Source organism: Pipistrellus hanaki (assembly GCF_964339955.1).
Source record: "Pipistrellus hanaki genome assembly, chromosome: 1".
Taxonomy (NCBI): domain Eukaryota; kingdom Metazoa; phylum Chordata; class Mammalia; order Chiroptera; family Vespertilionidae; genus Pipistrellus; species Pipistrellus hanaki.
In genome coordinates, this window is record NC_140503.1 from 86506838 (window position 1) to 86526532 (window position 19695).

At 42.3% G+C, this 19695-nt stretch overlaps 1 long non-coding RNA gene across 1 annotated transcript; it reads right to left on the bottom strand.

Moving 5' to 3' along the window:
* Nucleotides 1-294: 294 nt before the first annotated feature.
* Nucleotides 295-9000, bottom strand: LOC311624246. Its single transcript, XR_014795273.1, has 3 exons — nt 8934-9000; nt 8264-8379; nt 295-691 (listed from the first exon to the last, which is right to left on the bottom strand). It is a non-coding gene; the product is annotated as an uncharacterized lncRNA (long non-coding RNA).
* Between the last annotated feature and the right edge of the window lie 10695 nt (nt 9001-19695).

The window sequence follows — 19695 nt, forward strand, 5'->3', positions numbered from 1 at the left end:
TCTCCGCCCAGAAAAAGCCCACCTAGAGTCCTTTAAAATCTCTGACTCCCTGCCCCTGGGTGCTGGCCCATCTGGTATCCAGATGACCTGATAAATTTATAGTTCCAACCCACTTTGGCCTCATGCGTTCCTCCTAACACCACCCATGTGTAGGCACATGGTATCGGGAGAAAAAAATGTCCTCTAGCCTCTTAAGTTCTGTACGTGGAGGCCTGCAAATAAACTAACAAAAGACAAATTAACAACAAAAAGGCATACGCTTTTTATTAATATTATACAAGCACAGGAGTTCATAGAAAAGAGGTGAAACTCTAAGAGATAAATTTATAGCTCATATATGAGCATTTATTCCAATAATGCTGGCAATATAGGAAAGCAGCAGGTCATTCACAAAAATCTGCTCTGCACCCCTCCAGAAGCCAGCTGCTAATATTGGGACGAAGATTACATGGGGAAGTAGGCAAAAGAGTATGCCAAATGGGCAGTTTACAGGTAATGTGGGCTAGGATTTGCAAAGGCCTGCAGTTTTACAAAGGGCTGGGGGCCTTCAAAGGACTGGTGGCTCTGGTTTCTGCAAGGTTGTTAATCTTTCCATGGTAATAAGCAGCTTCCAGGTGTGGAGGATGGGCCACATTTCCAGTTGAGCTCCCAGGTCCCATGTGCAACTCCCAGCCAGGTTGGAATGTGCTTTCTTTACTCAGAACAAAATAATCACAGTTAACAAAGCATGTTTAATATTTATTTTATTTTTTTTTAAATATATTTTATTGATTTTACACAGAGAGGAATTGAGAGAGACAGAGAGTTAGAAACATCGATGAGAGAGAATCATCGATCAGCTGCCTCTTGCACACCCCCCACTGGGGATGTGCCCGCAACCAACGTACATGCCCTTGACCGGAATCGAACCCGGGACCTTTTAGTCCGCAGGCCGACGCTCTATCCACTGAGCTAAATCGGTCCCGGCTAATATTTCTTTTAATTAAAGCTGGTCCCCAATATTCTATTTCTGTCCCTAATAGAATCAGAGGCTTTATTTACATCTATTTTCTTCTGCCAATCATCCTTCATGGTAGCCAAATTTCAAGATGTTACTTGAGTGGAGTTAAATTGGAATAGCTTACACTATCTGATTAATTAGAGTTGGCTTTGACTACAGTGACTAATAGGTCCAATCCTGTTAGAGTAATATTCTGTCCATCAGGCTGTGGTTATGTAACACTGTGAAGGCCTGTTAGAGACTGTTGGTCTGTTTGTTACAGGAAAGCCACCAAGTCAGAGGGATCTCTCCCCACCTCAGCTCTTGTCACACTTGAGAGAAAGAAGTTAGACAAGTGACAGAAAGCAGTGTTGAAGCAAAGCAAGGGAATTTATTAAGAATAGACTTGGCATAAAGCATATGTAGGCAACTTAGCTAGTCCAAGTGCCCTGCCTGGTCGGGGTTCAAAGGTTTTATACTCCTCCTGTCCCCCATAGGTTTCAAGGTTCCCCTTTTATATTGCTGCAGCTTTTCCTAGAATTTATGAGAACATCCAGGAATTTTATATTGGCAAGTCCCAATATAAATGCTGACTTCTTTGTTCATTGGGTGAGATAAATTCCCCTTTTTTTTCCCTTCCCTTCCTCCTGCCCTTGCAGCTATCTTTCCTGTCTAACACATTTGTTCCCAGATAGCAAGTAATTAAATTTAATATTGTTTTAAAAATATTAGGAGGACAACACAATGGAATATTATTCAGCCATGAAAAGAAACTAAGTACTGATATATCCTACAATATGGATGAACCTTGAAACACTGACAAGTGAAAAGAAGCCAAATACAAAAGGTCATATCAATTGATGCAGAAAAAACATTTGATAAAATCCAACATCCTTTCTTGATAAAAATTCTTAGTAAAGTGGGAATGGAAGGATCATCCCTCAACATAATAAAAGCCTTATATGACAAACCTATAGTCAACATCATACTCAATGGGCAAATTCTAAAACCATTTCCCCTAAGAACAGTAACAAGACAGGGATGCCCACTTTCACCACTCCTGTTTGGCATAGTACTGGAAGTGCTAGCCATAGCAATCAGACAAGAAGAAGAAATAAAAGGCATCCAAATTGGAAAAGAAGTAAAACTGTCATTATTCTCAAATGACATGATAGAAAAATCCTAAATAATCCACCAAAAAAACTGTTAGACTGAATAAATGAATTTGGCAATGTAACAGGATATAAAATGAACACCCAGAAATCAATGGCTTTTTTTGTACACCAACAATGACTCACAGAAGGAGAAACTAAAAATACAATCCCATTTACCATTGCTACAAAAAAAATTAAGATACCTAGGAATAAACTTAACTAACGAGGTAAAAGACCTGAATTTGGAAAATTACAGAATGATGAAAAAAGCAATAGAAGACATAAACAAATGAAAGAATATACCATGCTCATGGATTGATAGAATCAACATCATTAAAATATCTATACTACCCAAAGCAGTCTATAGATTCAATGCACTCCCCATTAAAATACCAATGGCATATTTCACAGATCTAGAAAAAACTCTCTGAAAATTCATATGGAATAAAAAAAAAATTTTTTTAAATCCCTGAATAACCGCAGCAATCCTAAAAAGAAGAACAAAGTTAGAAGAGTCACAATACCAGATATCAAGCTGTATTACAAAGCCACTGTTCTCAAAACTTCCTCGTACTGACACAAAAACAGACATATAGACCAATGGAAGAGAACAAAAAACAAAAACCTAGAAATCAACCCAAGCCATTATGCATAATTAATATTTGACAAAGGAGGCAAGAGCATACAGTGGAGTCAAGACAGTCTCTTCAAAAAATGGTGTTAGGGAAATTAGGTCAGATACATGCAAAAAAAAAAAAAATGAAACTAGAACTCCAACTTACACCATTCACAAAAATAAACTCAAAATGGAAAAGGACTTAAACGTAAGACAGAAAACCATAAAAATCTTAGAAGAATCCATAGGCAGCAAAATATCAGACATATGTCGTAGCACTATTTTTACTAATACAGCTCCAAGGACAATGGAAACTAAGGAGAAAATAAACAAATGGGACTACATCTGGTGTACAAAATAAAAAGCTTCTGCACAGCAAAAGAAACCATCAACAAAACAACAAGAAAGCCCACTGCATGGGAGAACATATTTGCCAATGTTATCTCCAATAAGGGTTTAATCTCCAAAATTTACAGGGAACTCATACAACTTAACAAAAGGCAGATAAACAATCCAATAAAAAAAAAAAAAATGGGCATGCCAAAACCAGTTTGGCTCACTAGTAGAGCATCAGTCTTCGGACTGAAAGGTCCCAGGTTCGATTCCGGTCAAGGGCATGTACATTGGTTGTGGGCACATCCCCAGTAGGGGGTGTGCAAGAGGCAGCTGGTCGATGTTTCTCTCTCATCGACATTTCTAGCTCTCTATCTCTCTCTCTTCCTTCTCTCTGTAAAATATCAATAAAATATTTTTTTTAAATGGGCAAAGGACCTAAATAGACCCCTTATGAAAGAAGATATACAGAAGGTTAAGAGACATATTAAAACATGTCAAAGTCACTAGTCATCCAAAGATGCAAATCAAAACAACAATGAGGAACCATCTCACACCTGTCAGAATGGCTATCATCAACATATCAACAAATGACAAGTGCTGGAGAGGATGCGGAGAAAAAGGAACCCTCTTGTACTGCTGGTGGGAATGCAGACTGGTACAGCTACTGAGGAGAACAGTATGGAGTTTCCTAAAAAAAAATAAAAATGGAACTCCCATTTGATCCAGTAATCCCACTTCTAGGAATATATTCCAAGAAATCAGAAACATCAATCAGAAAAGATATTTGCACCCCTATGTTCATAGCAGCACAATATACAATAGTTAAGATTGAAAACAGCCTAAGTGCCCATCAGCAGACAAATGGATAAAGAAGATGTGGTACAGCTACACAATGGAATACTATGCTGCTGCAAAAAAGAAGGAACTCTTACCATTTGCAGCAGCATGGATGGAACTGTAGTGCATTATGCTAAGCAAAATATACCAGTCAGAAAAAGACAAATATCATGAGATCTCACTCATATCTATAATAATAAAAGTGCGATATGTTAATTAGACTGAACAGCCAGATGACCTTCTGGATGAAGCTGTGGCTGCAAGGGCAGAGGCAAGCCGCCACAGCTTCGAGAGCTGAGCCCCGAATTTCATGCATTGGGCCTCTAGTGTAGAATATAAGGAACAACATAAACTAATGAACTAAAATAGATCCAGAGATATAGAAGCATTGAACATTCCATCCAACCTCCGAGGAAAGGTAGGGTTGGGGGGTCTGGGGGTTGAGAAATCAACTAACGGTCTTGGATGCATGCATATAAGCATAACCCATGGACACGGTCAGTAGCGGGGGTGAGGGCATGGGATGCGGGGGGTGGGGTAGGGAGGGGAATGAGAGGAGAAAGGTCAATGGGGAAAAAAGATTCATATGTAATACTTCAAACAATAAAATTTTTTTTTAAAGTTTAACATTGAGTTACCATATGACCCGAAATTCCATTCCAAAAGAAACAAAACACAAAAAGCTGTAAAGGAATGTTCACAACAGCATTATTCATAATAGCTAACAGGTGGGAATAGCACAAGTGTTCATTAACTGATGTATGAATGAACAAAATGAGGTACATACAGACAATGCAGTATTTGTCAGCCATAAAAGGGACTGAGTACTGATTCATACTACAACATGGATGAACCCTAAAAACTGTATTCTAAGTAAAAGAAGCCAGACACACTGATCACATGTCGTCTTATTCCTTTTATAGAACATATCTAGAACAGGTAAAGCTCTATAGACAGAAAGTAGATAATGCTGAGGGAGAAGCAAACGGAGAGTAACTACTAGTAGACATGGAGTTTATTTTGGGGTGATGAAAACGTTCTGGAATTAGATAGTGGTAATGGTTGCACAATTTTGGAATATACTTAAAAAGCACATTAAAGGGGTGAATTTTATGATATATGTATTGTATCTTTAAAAAAATCTTAAGGTATAAATAACCTTTATCAGCTTCTGAGAGTAAATATTAACCGAGAGGAGAGTAAAGTTGAAAGAGCAAGAAGTCACAGGAGGCCCAAGTGGCAGTGCCGACAGGCCCCGACAGGAGCGTTAGGGCACCTTGCCCTAAACTCCTCTCCCTCTCTGTTTATGAGCTGTTTAACCTGCCTACCTTCCTTCTCCCGCTGTAGAAGGAAAGTAACCTCAACCACAGGAGGGAAAGGCACCAAAGTCAACATTCTTTGCCTTACAAGTTGTTTTGTTACCAAAAACGGTTCAAGTAACTTTCAAAAAGTGCAATCAAAATACATGTAGGTACTTTTTTTTTTTTCACAGCTAAGTCAGGGAAAGGATAATAAGGAATCCTGGCTTAACAAAGTGCTTCCTCTCCAAAAGATTTATCAAACACAGTGGTCCCAACTCAAAGCCGGGATCTATAGACACGGCTCAGGATGGTGGAGTGAGCTGTGCACGTTTACCTAAAACAGGTTCCTCTGAGCCCAGCAGATGCTGGTGCCTCCAAGAGGAGCAATCAGATAGCGGCTTAGTGGCACAGCACTGCCCCTTGGAAAGGTGACTTGGGAGGTTAGTGCTTCAGGATCATCCTCAGGAAAGTCCACCTTGGATCAGGTGTCTGAACCTGGTCCAACAAACTACACACCTTTCACAACAAAAGGAGATACCCATTAGGTAACCCTAGAGGAGGATCTGCCTTTTAAATTGTTAACAGACTTTAGACCAAGGAGGAAAAAGCAAGCATCCTTTGGGAGACTTTTGAGGTAGGCTAGATACTTTCCTGAAAGAGTCCTAGTCTAATTAAACTTCCGCCAACTTCCTTCCTACACAGCCATCTGGAGCAACCACTAGAGAAAGGCTGAGTGAAGGTCTTTGACCTACGATTCGGGTTCATGGTACATGAACTGATAAAGAACCACATGGATCATAAAATGATTTCACAGAGGCATGTGAGAGGCAGTATTTCTGAGCAGGCTAGGAGGAACTAAATATTTCAAGTTTGTTGCCTTTTCTGGCTGGGGGAGGAAAGCTGGCCCAAGGAGGAGACAGATGGGGGAGTTGGGACGGGGAGAGAAGAGAATGTCAGCACGCAGCCACCGTTGGGCACCAAAGAATTAGAATGAGACAGCAGCCAAAACGGTCTCTTGCTGAAGAGCTTGAGAAGTAGTTGCTGTTCATATACCTGATTTTTAAATTAAAAAAAAAATCGCCTAACACTTAATAGCCTCAACCAATAGTTATCCAGGAGCAGATAAACACAAGACAAAACTAGAATTGAAAGCAAGAATAAAAACAAAACAATACCAGCACCTGGCCTCGCCAATTTGGGGGGGAGGAGGTTTAGAGAAATGCTGAGAGTGGTCATCAACATTCAACAAGTTTTTAATCCTAACGTATTGTCATTAAGCCTCTTCCTGGACAAGTTCTATTCTGAGATCTAATAATTCACCTTGTATTCTTTTTCAATATTTCCCCTTTAACTTTTTCATGACTTTTCAAGTTCCATTTGGGGCTCCTTCCAGGGCACAGATTCGCTGAGCCCCAGCCATCCTCTTGAGATGTAGTTAATTCAAACTGGGATATAGGCCGTATTTAAAATATTTAGTAACTAGGGGCCCATTGCACAAGTTTGTGCTCCTTCAAAGGAACTGTGGGCCATGAGGCTGTGGTGGGCACAGCGGTGGGTCTTGGCCCATCCTCTGCGCACCCACCCAGCCCCTCCCACTGCAACCTCGGTCCCCTCTCTGCTGGCAGCCCCACTCCCATTGCCACCACTCCCACACACTGATGGTGCCAGCCCCACTCACCCCCCCGCACCCACTGATGGCATGGAGCAATTGGGGCCAGCACCAGCAGCGGGTGTGAGAAGCAGCAGCCGGCCCAGATCACACCTCAGGAGCAGGGGGAGTGGAGATCAGGGCTGGCAGCCGCCGCTGGCACCTGCTGATGGCACTGAGCAATCAGGGCCCGTGCGAGCAGCAGCTCCGGTGCTGGCAGCAGGTGTGAGTGCCAGGTGGGACCGCGGCATACATGAGCAAAGAATTTTCAGTAACCACCAGAGGCTTGCCCTAATGACGGCAACCATTGCCCCGCCTTGGTCTAGCTCCCCCGCTCACTTCCTCCACCATCCTGCTGTGACCTATGCCCGCCATGTCTCTGCTGCCTACTGCTGATGCCCCCCATGTTCCGTGTGTGCCACCTGGTGGTCAGCATGTGTCATAGCGACCAGTTGTTTGGTTGTTCCGCTTTTTGTTTGGTCTATTTGCATATTGGGGTTATATATATATATACACACACACACACACACACACACATATACAGATAAATATGTTTTTTTAAAATGTTTTAAATATCAGTTATACATTTAAATGACACCATTTGAGGTATATTGGGCTCAATAAATTATTAATTTAATCTGTTCCCTTTTTTGCTTTAATGTGGCTGCTAGACAATTTAAAATTGCATCTGTAGTTTGCATTATATTTCTATGGGATAGAGGTACACTGAGCTTTTAATACACAAAAGCACCTTATGACTAAGAAGAGACTGTAGTAGGCCTGCTTTCCAAACACATACAACCACACAATCATTTTACACATAACATCTTTTTTTATTATTGATTATGGTCTCACATAATTGTCCTTATTCCCCCATTCCCATCCCAAACTCGTCCCCCCGAATCCCCGTTTATACATAACATCTTGCTCTAGTTATATACTCTGTCACCTTTGTGGGTCCAAACTCAGAAGCCAGTCCACTAATTCCTTCAGCTGCCTGGAGTCTGTTTGGTGCTTGGCAGTCGTTTCGGTGCTCTGGCGAGAAGCATGCCTCCCAAAGAGACCAATTCATGGAAACAAAGCAGCTGAGGCCCTTTGAGGATGTACCTCATTATTCCGGCAGCTCCAACATGGTCAAGATCAGCAGGAGCAATGTCCGTGTAGGTGTTCAATGTGTGAGCAGTCTTAGCAAACAACAAAACGAAAGTACATTTTATCATTTCACCAAATCTCAAAGAATCACAGAATTGACATTTGGAAGGTATCTAATTCAATACCCTAGGTCGTATTCCAGATTAGAGGCCAAACATCCAGCTGCTGATAATTCACCAAATATTTATTCAGTGTCCACTGAGCGTTAGGCACTCACTTCATCCTCACCAACAAGCTTACCAGGTATTGGTATGGCCAGTCCCATTTCATAGGTGCCGGGAAATCAGAGAGGTTGGACCACTTCTCTGATGTTACACACAGGGCGGGGCTGGTATACTTCACTTACTCTGCTTCCTCTGGCAAGTGGAGAGACAAAGTGTTGCAGAAACTGGTTTGACTCAGTGGATAGAGCATCAGCCTTTGGACTGAAAGGTCCCAGGTTCGATCCCGGTCAAGGGCATGTACCTTGGTTGCGGGCACATCCCCAGTAGGAGATGGTACATCCCAAGAGGCAGCTGATCGATGTTTCTAACTCTATCCCTTTCTCTTCCTCTCTGTAAAAAAAAAAAAAAAAAACTCCTACAGGTGGGAGTTTGCTGCCATATTTATTACAGTTACACACACTGACTTACTGGAGATCTATCAGGCATCTTTCCCTAACCTAGATTTCATGTCTCTTTTGAATTTACATACTAGAGTTTCTATTTGCAGGAATGGGAACAAGACTTGCCTGGAGAAAGCTTTGAGCTTTTCAGATTTCAGGCCCCAGTCAGAGCACAGCCCAGTCAGAGAATGGTGTTCTGTTCAGCTGTGCTTTCTGCAGTGGTGCTGGCACACACCCTCCCCGCCCCCCACCCCCACCCCTGAGAAGTTAGTGCTTGAAGATGTTAGGCTTTTAGTTAATTCTTACCTTTTTCAGGATAAAGAGAAGGAAACAGGCGCAGAACTGATGAGCAGGACTCCTTCCTGGCCCAGAGCTGACTCTAGCAAGGATCCTGACTCACTCAGAGCATTAGGTTCTGCTGCCTCCTGCTGGCCAGAGTGAGACTTTGCACAAAACCCACAGGCAGGAAAATTAATTCCGTGCTTCTCAACTTGATTAATACACGGACTCTTTTTAGAGGGAGAAAAAAAACCCTCTTAAATAGATGTGCAATCCCCAAATTGAAAAACACCATTCTAAATCCTGAAAATAGCAACCAAGCCTCACATTCTAAGAGGTGCTTTAAATGCCTGTGGGAGATCCTGCAGGGCCCAGAGGTTACCCATCCTCAGAATTAGGTACCCATGTAGTTCCCACAAACCTTGCAGTAATGTCGACCCTTCGTCAGGGCACCTCTCTACTTAATTTTGGTGTTTATAACTCCATTTTTACAGAAACATACTTTTCTCTTAGTTTCTGTGAAACTACTTCTTTCTCTTCCTTGCCTTATATGCATTTGTCTCCCCAGCCCTCTCCCCAAAGACAGGGATGTTTCTGCCTGCCATCCCAGCATTCTGTCCTTGGATGCTCCTTGTTATGAGTTATCCTTACTCCACAGCTTCCAGGATCACCTTATTCGAAAACTCCTCCGCCTCCACCCTTCCACCTCTTCACAAGCAAACTCCGCCCTTTCTCCTCCAGGTGACCACCATCACCCTGTCCTTAGCTTGATAGCTGCTGTCACCTTCATACCATAGGTGTCTGTCTCAACCACCAGACCTCCAGCAATTTAAAAACAGAGGTCAGGTCTTAGACATTTTTAAGTAATACACTTGTTTGTATCAGTTGAATTTGAAAATATGCTCAGCATTGACTAAGGTGTTTGAATCAGAGCTTTATGAGTTAATAAAACATAGACATACACAACTGGAACACAAGACACAATGGGAGAGATAAATGACAGGTTACGGAGCTGATAAATCCACAAAACACAAAGAAACAGAAAGAAGCAGTTGCCTCTCCCAAGAAGAGGAAGTAGAGTTTGAGAATGATCTGAAATGATGTTATATGTATACTTGGGACTGGAGGGAGGCGGCTGTCATATATGGAAACTATTCCAGAGAGAAGAAATCCAAATAAGATAATATACATGCCTTGAGGCAGAGTGTATTTTCTCTGAGCTAGGAGAAGTGCTATTTTTTCCAGAGTCCAAGGTGCTTTTAGGGAAGAGAGAAAGACAGACGGTTAGGTCACTGAGGGCCTTAAAGGCCAAATAAGAAGATTGTCTGATGTTCTGACTAGGCAGAGACTGGGTGGAGTGTCTGTGGGCCAGCAGAGCACAGGCTCCCTGCATCCAGGTATCCTGCTGAATCCCCCTCTTCCATGAGAGCTGTAGTACTTCTGGGGGAAAGACATTCTGTTCCTCTCTTACCCTTTGAGACAGCATGGAGAGACCTGGAGAGAATGATGCTAACTGAAATAAGCCAGGCAGAGAAAGACAAGAATCACATGACCTCTCACATGTGGAATCTTATGAACAAAATAAATCCAGAGGCATGGATACAGGGAGCAGACTGACAGAAGTCAGAGGGGAGGGAGGATGGGGGACTGGATGCAAGAAAGTGAAGAGATTGGCCAACGAACATATATGCATAGCTCATGGACACAGACAACAGAGGAGTGACGGCCAGGGGAAGGGTGAGGGGGCTGGGTGGAGGTGAGCAAAGGGGGTGGAAATGAGGGGCACCTGTAATAGTGTCAACAATAACTGTTCCTGGAGTTGGGACATACACAGACATGGTCTTGGTGGGCAGCTTTGAGGGAGGGTCCATGGAGCTGAGCCTACTTGGTAAACCAGGCAGAGCCCCAAGATTGTGCATGAGAGGGGCTCCACGCGCCCCAGGACAACATGCACCCCAACAGGACCCACTGTGAGGTGGCATGTGCAGCCATGATGGAAGTGCTGCACACAGGATTCCAAAGAGCATTCTCTTCCCTCTGGACACTTCAAGAAACAGAAAACTTTTGGAGGGACACCCCTCCCCACCCCACCTTGGACTGGGTGTAGGGAGGAGGCAGCATTCTCTTTTCCATAAGAGCAGCGGTTCCCAAATGTGAGAGTGTACCCAAATCACCTGGAGGGCTTGTCACACAGATTGTCCCAACCCAATAGTGTCTAAGTTTAACAGGTCTGGGGTGGGGCCCCAACTTTTGCATTTCCACCAAGTTACTGGGTGAGGCTGATACCTGATGTGCTGGCCCAAGGACCACCTCTGAAAACTATTATACAGGAACATCAATGAGAGGAAAATGCTAGTAGAACCCATGCCTGTTCTGTTCCTCATAGATTCCCCAGCACTTCCCAAAGGACCCGAGACTGAGACAGCTCCCAGAAACATATGGGTATTTAAAAACAACTGCACACAGAGAGCATATGACTATAGATAAAGTCCCACATTACATGCATTCACAGGAGATTGTTCCAGACTAGTGTAGCAAACACCTATTTTGTTTTAAGATTTTATTATTTTTATTATTTTTTTTAATTGATTTCAGAGAGGAAGGGAGGAGAGATAGAAACATCAAGGATGAGAGGGAATCATTGATTGGCTGCCTCCTGTATGCCCCACACTGGGAATTCAGCCAGGAACCTGGGCATGTGCCCTGATTGGGAACTGAACCATGACCTCCTGGTTCATAGGTTGGATGTTCCATCACTGAGCAACACCGGCTGGGCTGGTTTAACATTTTAATGAATTTTTTTAGATTTATTTTTAAACAAGAAACTGTCATAGAGTTAAACCAAAGCTTCACCTCAGACAGTCCTCCTCTCCCGCCCAGAAGTCAGCATGTCTTGCATTTGGTGTGATTCCTTCTCATTCTTTTTTTTTTTTTTTTAATATATTTTATTGATTTTGTACAGAGAGGAAGGGAGAGAGATAGAGAGTTAGAAACATTGATGAGAGAGAGTCATCGATCAGCTGCCTCTTGCACACCCCCTACTGGGGATATGCCCGCAACCAAGGTACATGCCCTTGACCGGAATCGAACCCGGGACCCTTCAGTCCCCAAGCCGACGCTCTATCCATTGAGACTAACCCGTCTCGGCTCCTTCTCATTCTTGTCTTTTTATATTAACATATATATATATATATATATATATATATATATATATATATATATATATATGTGTGTGTGTGTGTGTGTGTGTGTGTGTGTGTGTGTGTGTGTGTGTATAGTGTGTAGAAATATTATTTAATGTTTGTAACTATTATGTGTACTTATTCTGTTTAATATGGATTTATTGTGGTAAAATATACATAAAATTTATCATTTTAACCATATATATATATAACTTCCCTTCCCTCCCCCCAACTGCCCTTCCCTACAGGCCTGGTCCCCCCACAACTGCCCTCCCCTGCACACCTGGGTCTCCTCCCTAACTGTCCTCCCCTGCAGGCCTGGTCATCCCCAACTGCCCTCCCCTGCAGGCCATCTTGTGACAGCCACCTTTGACCACATGGGGCAGCCATCTTTTGTGTTGGAGTGATGGTCAATTTGCATATTACATCTTTATTTTATAGGAATACTTTCTATTCCTGAAACACAAAAACCTCAATATTTCTAACATTTGGTCTCACTGAACTTTTATTTTGGCCAATCTAGTAGACAGGTTGAGCATCAACATATGAACCAGGAGATCATGGTTCAATTCTCGATCAGGGCACAAGTATGGGTTGCAGGCTTGCTCCCCAATGGGGAGTTGTGCAGGATGTAGCCATTCAGTTTCTATCTCTCCCTTGAGCTCTCCCTTCCTCTCTGAAATCAATAAGTATATATATTTTTAAATGACCTCTTGTTTTAATTTTAATTTTCCTGACTACCGGTAAGTTGAACATCCTCTCCTTTATTTATAAGCAACTCAGAGGTCTTATTTTGTGAATTCCTGTTCAGTTCTTTCCCCTGTTTTCTATTGGAATGGTTTTATTGTAGTTTTTTACATATTCTAGAGAACATTCCTTTGTTGATTATGAGTTACAAATATCTATTCCCAGTCTGTGGCTTGTCTTTTTTTATTTTTGTGGTTATTGCTAATCCTTACCTGAGGATATTTTTCTCCATTGATTAGAGCAGTGTTTTTCAACCTTTTTTGGGCAAAGGCACACTTGTTTCATGAAAAAAATCACGAGGCACACCACCATTAGAAAATGTTAAAAAAAATTTAACTCTGTGCCTATATTGACTATATATAAAGTAATTCTCTTGAATAGGAATCAAATAAACACAAAGAAAGTATTTTATAATCACTTTATTATGAAATATTAAGTAAACAAAATAGTCAAAAATTATAAAATTCTTGTCTTGTCTGCACCTACGGCACACCAGGCAACATCTCGCGGCACACTAGTGTGCCGCGGAACAGCGGTTGAAAAACGCTGGATTAGAGAAAGTGGAATGGAAGGTGGGAGCGGATGAGAGAGAAACATCAATTTAATCCCTACCAACTGGGGCTGGGAATTGAACCTGAAACGTAGGAATGTGCCCTTGACTGAAATCAAACCTGCCACCCTTTGGTACTTGGGCTGATGCTCCAAACACTGAGCCACTGGCCAGGGCAGTGGCTTGTCTTTTGACTTGGTTTACATGCACTTTTTATTACACAGAAGTTTTAATATAGCCCAATTGGTAATTTCCTTTTTTATTTGTGCTTTTTGCATTGTTTAAAGAAATCCTTTTTGTTCTGAGGATATAAATATACTCCTATACTTTATTTTATGAATATATTTACTTTTCCTCTATAAAACCTGCCGTTATCTCATAACTAGCACAATTATATCACATTGATATTTGAATGTGAAAATTATTTTTCTAATTCATACACTTTAATTATCCCATTTCTATTTATAATTTTTGGCATTTCTAATTTTTTAACTTAAAGCTCAAAGAATGTAAGATACACTGGTCAATCTTGACCTCAATGGGTCACTGACACTCACTTTTCACACCCAAGAGTGAGGACAAGTATCTGGCACTGTCTGTGTAATGGGAACAGTTTGATAACTAGGCTTGATTTGGGAGACATTTAAGACCTTGGACATATGCAGGAGCTTCAGAGAGGGAGACACTGCAAAGGGCAGGATTTTCTTTTATTGGCCAGCTGGGGTCTTGGAATATTGATACTGGCTATTAATAATAATGGGCTAATGAGTGCTTTACCACTGGTCAAGCATGGCCACTTGGGTTAAAAGATGTGTGCCTTGGCTCCATAGGCAGTGAGGGACCCTCAGGTTTGCAGGCAGGCTGGGGTGTGTTCCGGATGGATGTTGGGGGATATGTATAGAGGTGTGAGAGGGTTGGGACAAAACTGGATATAGAGAAATTAGAGACTGTCTTAGTCAGCTCAGGCTGCTATAACAAAATACCAGAGTCCTAGCAGATTTGGTTCAGTGGATAGAGCACTGAACTATGGACCAAAGGGTCCCAGGTTTGATTCTGGTCAAGGGCACATACCTTGGTTGCAGGCTCCTCTCCAGCCTGGGCCCTGATTAGGGTGCATGCAGGAGGCAACCAGTCAGTGTGCTTCTCTCACATCATTATTTCTCTTTCCCTCTCTCTTCCACTCTCTCTAAAAATCAATCAAAAAATATCCTCGGGTGAGGATTAAAAATAATAATAATAATAAAATACCGTAGACCAGTGGCTTAAACAAATATTTACTTCTCTAGGTTCTGGAGGCTCAAAGTCCAAGATGAAGGTGCTGGCAGATTTGGTGTCTAGTAAAAACCTTCTTCTTACTTATAGATGGCCACCTTCTTGCTGCATCCTCACATGGCAGAGAATGCACGAGCTCTGGTCTCTTCCTTCTGCATAGTGACACTCATCCCATCATGGGATGGGATGGGTTCAAGACCTCAGCTGAATCTAATCACCTTTAAAGTTCCATCTCCTAATATCCTCACATTGGGAACTTATGTTTTAACATATTAATTTTAGGGAGTCACAAACATTTAGTCCAGAGCAGAGATCATTGTGAGTAGAGATCATTGCAAGCCATTCAGGCAAATGAAATGTGAACTTAGGAAGAACCAGTGGAGGACCAAAGTGGATGAATGTGAGCAATATCCAGAAAAGTAAAATCAACTGAAAAACCAGACTGAGCAGAGGAAATTGTCACCAACAAATTGTCAGGTGTCCCTCCCCTCAAATGAATCCCAGAATCTTCAGGCGGAAAAGAATCCATGTGTTGCTTGCAGCTGTCTGCCAAGCATGGAAATGGAAATAGTCCTGCTCATTCTCAGAGTCCCAAGGACAGAGGATTGGCTGTAGGCAGAGGAATTTGAGCCAAGGAGCACCTAACCTGAACAAGACCAGAGATGTCCTGTGTTCCAGATGTCTGTGCTCTGAGTTAAAATAAGCCCTGTTTTTTGCCTCTGCATTTTTTCTTATTCCTCATTGTGTATCCTGTCTCTGGTTTTGAGTCTAGATGCTGAGGTTGGTCACTCCTAAACCATTCTCAGCATATGCCGAGCACCATGCTAACGCAGAACCAGTTCCAGACAAGGACAGCACCATTGGATAGGATGAACTCAATTTATCATCCTTCTCTAAGTGGCCTCTGACCAGAGGAGAAAATTAAGAAATATGGTGTATTTTGGGAACAAAGGGATTGAGAATTGAGAACAAAGACTGAATAAATAGCTGCTACTTTGCTTGGAGAACAGTAAACTCTAGTTAACTTAGGGCTAGTTCTGGAACCACTTTTATTTAACAAATTAGAGGCCCAGTGCATGAAATTCATGCAGGGTGGTGGGGGAAGGGGGAGTCCCTAAGCCCGGCCTGCACCCTCTTGCAATCTGGGATCCTTCAGGGGATGCCGGCAGTTGGACATCCCTCTCAAAATCCAGGACTGCTGATTCCAAACCGCTTGCCTGCCTGCCTGATCACCCTTAGCAATTCTGCCTGCCTGCCTGCCTGATCGCTCCTAATCCCTCTTCCTACCTGATTACCCCTAACTACTCGCCTGCCTGCCTGATCGCCCCCAACTGCTCACCTGCCTGCCTGATGGCTCCTACCCACTTCTGCTTGCCTGCCTGCCTGATCGCCTCTAACCATTCTGTCTGCCTGCCTGATGCCCCTAAACACTCTGCCTGCCTGATGCTCCTAACCACTTCTGCCTCGGCCCCCACACCCGGGACCCAGGATTCCCTCCTCCGGCCAGCTGCAGGCAACTGAGACCTGGGCTTCCCTCCCTCTGGCTGGCTGTAGGCACCTGGGACCCCTGGCCAGCTATGCCCAGGCCCTGGCTTTGTCAGGAAGGATGTCTGGAATGGCATCTAATCTATCTGGTCTAATTAGCATATTACCCTTTTATTAGTATAGATTCTTTTCTGAAACCACTTTTATTTAATGAATTCTTAGAGCAAGAAATAGTCACTAAGCCTGAAACATACAACCACACATACATGTCTCCTCAACTTACCTTTTCTGTATCTCTCCCTTCCTCATTCCCGTCTCTTTTTTCCTCCCCTCACTAAATGCTAGGGAGAATTTGCTTCTAACAATCATGATTCATTCATTACAATGTGACCATGTGCAGAGGGTCTTAAACACTGGGGGACAGGGAGCCAGTTACATGTAATTCAGAAAAAATGTAAAGAATGTACCAGAACCAAGGTACTCAAGACTCTTCATTTATTATATTGTAGAATTCATGAAGGACGGGCAGCTGGACACAGTTGGGATAGGATCTCCGGCTACAAGGCAAGAACAGCTTTTCTGAAGAGAGGAGGACATGGAATGTAATTGTGAAGAACTGGATAAATAATCAGGAGTGAATGGATATCAAGGTCTCAGGATTTGGGAGGGGGTAGTGTTCATATTTTTTTTTTTAATTATGTGCAAAACTTCACTCATTTTAATCAGTAGAGATAAGAAGAGTAAGAAATGTGAAAATGCAATAAGAAAATAAACCAGGTTTTTCCCCTTAATATATCAAAAAGGTAAAGAAAGCCCTGGCCATTGTGGCTCAGTTGGTTGGAGCATCGTCCCTTGCACTGAAAGGTCATCAGTTCAATTCCCTGTCAGGGCACATCCCCAGGTTGCAGATTCAATCCCTGGTCAGGGTGCATGCAGGTTGCAACAAATAGATGTTTCTCTTTCTCTCCCTCTCCCTTTCTCTCTCTCAAGAAAATCAATAAAAAACATAAAAGACAAAAAAAAAAAAAAAAAAGACAAAGGGAAATACTAATGTTGTAGCCTTTGATACTCTCTGGCTGCAAACAATGAAATCTTCAATGAAATTAATAACTTTTGTGTAAAAAAAAAAAAAAAGTGGGGATTTACCAGGGAAAACACTACAGTATGGTGGGATCTTGTGAAATGTAGCTACGTTTTGAGAGGTACAGAGCCAGAATTGTGGTCAGCAGCTCATTGTTAATTGTATTTCAATGAAGAATATCCCCTCAACTGGCAAGGGAGAGAGCGTCTGTCCATCTTCATCAGCACAGATGACCCCTTGGTGTTAGTGCTTTGACTGAGTTGGAACCCTTCATCCTGCCGCCAACCTCAGAGCCACACTTGGGGGATGCTGCAAGAAGCAGGTCTCAGAGGGAGCCTAGATTTGGTGGGGAAGAGGAACACTCTTGGAGAGACCTGGAGGGGACTTTTTAACTACTGTAGACTCCAGTAAGTGTCCTTCATTCAGAAAAATCAGTTTGATGCCATTGTAACTAGGAAAGGAGCAAAAGGGAGGCCAGACGTTATAGGCATGTCCTTTGGGCAGCATCACCAGGAAGCTGCAACTCTGCACTCCCTGGGGAGCCACCAGTCCGTTAACCGCAGAGCACAGGGGGAAGACGGGCACATGAGCAATGAGTCAGAGTGATACAGAAAAAGTGCCTCAGTCAAGCCTTGGCTAGAGTAGGCAGGGCCACTGCAAGCCTGTAAAAAAATGGGAATACCTAATCCCCTAGACAAAGGAGCTTTCTCTCTTGGCTCTGGTTCCTTTGGTTTTGCTCTTGCTTCCTTGCATTCCCACATGTTCCCTCCGTGGCCATGTGACCATGTGGACCCCACACACAATGGACTAATGGACTGCAGCTGGGAACACAAGCTAAGCTAGCCTGGTGCTGAATTAGACTGTGTCCCAACATGGAACAGAAACTCTGGACACTGGCTTTGATTTTAGTTCTGCTGAAAGCAAAATTGGACTTCTATGACAGGACTGAGGGAAATGGGACCTTGGAAACTCAGAGGTTTGATTCCACACAAATAAAGCTTCCTACAATGTCTCATCCTCCCGGGGAGTCTCAGAAAGTTCCTTTTCTCGGGATCTTGTAAGAAGCCCACAACCACGAGCAACCAGGGGAGCCGAAGATTTCTCCCAACTGAAACAAACTCACCCCTTCCAAAATCAAACACGGAAGTGCCAAAGCCACAACTTGAGTTTCTTGTAACCTTTTTTCCTTTCTAAAAACTATGGTTTTTATCCAAGGTTATAAAACACCACTAATAAAAGCGACTAATTATTGAAATTACTGAAGCATTAATAAATTAATGGAATAATAATGTACTCCCTGTATTTCAAATTTCTCTTCCAAATTCAAATTCTGTTCTCATACAGCATTTGCCATTGTATCTATCACTGACTCTGGGGTCACAGAACCCCATTGAGGAGCTGGTGAAACCTAGGAACTCTCTTCCCAGAACATACAAGTAGACACAATTTTGCACATGACTTTAGAAGGTTCATAGACACTCCTCATCTTCTAAAGAAAAAAAAAAGAAAAGAAAGAAAAAAAAAAATCTCTAAGACCTTGACCTTGCACTTGGTATTATACCAATTTCCTTTCAGTGATTGGATTTTTTACCCGTTTACATGGCCCCTATACTAAGCACAGTACCAACAAACTATAGATGCTCAAAGGTAAGGTTTGCTGTTGACCCAACTTTTTAGGCGACATTGGTGGCATGAAGAAAATGATACTTAGAAGTAGGGAGAAAGTGTGTTTATGTTGTTCAAGAAAAAAAAAAAAAAAAAAAAAATTTTAAAAAGGCCTTTCCAGCTGTTTCCTTTTTTTTTTTTTTTTTTTTTTTTTTTAAATGCTTTCCTAAGGATATGTTTTTATTGATTTTTAGAGAGATGAAAGAAGATACATTAATGTGAGAGACATCAATCGGCTGCCCCAATGGGGGATTAGACCAGCAACCTAGGTATCCAGTGCCCTGACTAGGAATCAAACCTGCAACCTTTTTAGTGTATGGGATGATGCTCCAACCAAATGAGCCACCCAGTCAGGGCCAGCTGTTTCCATTTTTACTGGCATATGGATCAGTTGGAGATTTCACAGCATGAAAATAGAAAAGTTTCTCTTGTAGGAACAAAATCCCTAATGCAATCTTAGGCTGCATCTAAATCACTTGGGGCACTCTCTATTTTTCCTCTAAGGTTATTCTTGTAGCCACACATCTTTTCCAAAAACTAAGGTTCCAGTAGACAGCTACTCTTTCATATATATATATATATATATATATATATATATATATATATACACACACACACACACATACCTTAACACATCTGCAAAGTCCCTTTCGCCAAGTAAGGTAACACTTTCACAGGTGATTAGGATGTGGGTGTCTTTGGGAGCCATTATTCTGGCTACCACAGATGGGTGGTTGTTTGCTCCCAGAGCAAAGAATTTTTCAGAGAGAATACTTTTTAAAAATTGATTTGCTGCCCTGACTGCTT